At 47.9% G+C, this 2,141-nt stretch overlaps 1 pseudogene; it reads left to right on the top strand.

Annotated features, from left to right (window-relative positions):
- Positions 1–658: 658 nt before the first annotated feature.
- Positions 659–1,546, top strand: LOC112809649 (cell division cycle-associated protein 3 pseudogene; annotated as a pseudogene).
- Positions 1,547–2,141: the final 595 nt, after the last annotated feature.

The following is a 2,141-nucleotide window of genomic DNA, read 5'->3' as shown; positions in this document are numbered from 1 at the left end:
AACAAAAGTCAGAAATATAAACAAGGGGCTGGAAAGTAAGATTAGATCAGTTTTTTTTTTTTAAAGCTATTTTTCTTTGTTGTATGTGTTTGAGTTTTAAAATTTTGATCCAACCTCCCACCAGCACTACATTATCACACAAATAAATATAAAATCACACACAAAAAAGTGCTACTTGGGGAAAAGTAGGGTATTCTGACTGTATAGCACTGGAACGTAGCCTAACCTTGGGGATGTGGCTGTCAGAGAAAGCTTTGCAGGGGAAGTGACATTTAGATTGAGACCAAAAGAGTGAGTTAATTTGAAGAAAAACATTCTACACAGAGGTAATAATGTATAAAAAGGTGTTGAAGTGGGGCGCCTGGGTGGTACAGTCGGTTAAGCATCTCACTCTTGGGTTTGGCTCAGGTCATGATCTCAGGGTCGTGAGATTGAGAACCATGATGAGCTCTGTGCTCAGCATGGAGTCTGCTTTAGACTCTCTCTCTCTCCCTCTGCCCCTCCCCCCATTCTCTCTCTCTCAAATAAATAAATCTTAAAAAAAAAAAAAAAAAAGGGAGGCTCAAGCTGCTGTGCACCCAAAAGAGGAATCGGGGCTTGGCGTCCCCCCCCCCCGCCCCGGGCCAGGCCCTGCCCCACCTTATTCTTCCTGGTTGAGATGGGCTCAGCCAAGAGCGCCCCAGTGGGGCGTGGCCTCTGCCGCACAACAAGCTTCTGACCCGAGTGACGGACCCCTGTTCACCTAGTGCCGGCATCCTGCGCACTCCCATCCAGGTGGAGAGCTCTCCACAGCCAAACCTTCCAGCAGGGGAGCAGCTGGAGGGTCCCAGTCAGGCCCAAGACTCAGATCCCCACTCTCTTACCCTTGGCATTGCACGGACACCTATGAAGACCAGCAGTGGAGAACCCCCAAGCCCACTGGTGAAACAGCTGAGTGAAGTATTTGAGACCAAAGCCCCCAAATCGAATCTGCCCCCAGAGCCTGTTCTGCCCTTAGATGCAACTTCATCTTCTGAATTGGACTTGCCTCTGGGCACCCAGTTTTCCCTTGAGGACCAGATGCCACCTGGAGCCAGACTGAGCTCCCCTCCAAGCAGTTGTACTCCAAGGAGGAAGCAGGACAACCCTCAGAAACCCCCATAGCCAGCCAGGGCTCGGACAAGCCCTTGAGAGACCCTGAGACTTCCCGATCTTCAGGTTCTAAGCACAATAGACGGAAAGCAAATGGCAAGGTACTAGGGAGATCTCCCCTCACAATCCTACAAGTTGACAACTCCCCCATGGTGGAGGTGGTGACAACACCACGACAAGGTAAGTAGCCTTCTCCCCTGAGTGACAATGCTAAGGAGCTAAAGGAAGGGGCCATTCTGGGAACTGGACAACTTCTGAAAACTGGAGGCCGAGTGTGGGAGCAGGGCCAGGACCAGGACAAGGAAAATCAGCACTTTCCAAACTTGGTGGAGAACTAGGCAGAGTATGGCCCCAGCACTGGCTTCACCGGGGGCCTAGTGATGTTGCATCCCCTCAACCCCATCTTTCCCTGGGAGACTGGAAAGGCTTGTTGTCTTCAACCCCCCCATAAACTCCCACCTAGGGACTGAATGCTTTCTTGGGCTCCCTTTGTGTCTCATGTGTTTCTTGTATCCTAAAGAAAGTGGTTTTTAAAAAAACAAAACAAACAAACAAAAAAACCCAAAGGTGTTGAAGTGGAAAGAGCTTGCACATGAGGAAGTGAAACAAGCAATACAGTGTGGTGGTGAAGAGTTCAGGTTCCAAAGTCAAATGGCCTGGATTTGAATCTCAGCTATACCCTCCACTTGCTGTGTGACCTTGGATAATTTACATAACCTCTCTGGACCTTGGTTTCCTCATTTATACGTACCACATAGGATGTTTGTGAGGAGAGTAATTGTTCAATAAATATTAGTTTATTATTATAATAACTGGTTAAACTAGAATGGTGCTACAGGTATTGGAGAGGTAGGCAGGGCCATAAGATCATGGAGGCTTCTAGGCTCTATTATGTACCTCTGAAACAAATAATACATTATATGTTTAAAAAAAAAAAAGATAGCAGGAAGGGAAAAATGAAGGGGGGGGAATTGGAGGGGGAGACGAACCATGAGAGACTATGGACTCTG

The sequence above is a fragment of the Callorhinus ursinus genome, unplaced genomic scaffold (assembly GCF_003265705.2).
Source record: "Callorhinus ursinus isolate GAN/ISIS: 27379988/994484 unplaced genomic scaffold, GSC_fseal_2.0 scaffold42, whole genome shotgun sequence".
NCBI lineage: Eukaryota > Metazoa > Chordata > Mammalia > Carnivora > Otariidae > Callorhinus > Callorhinus ursinus.
This window is presented reverse-complemented; position numbering and strand designations above follow the sequence as displayed.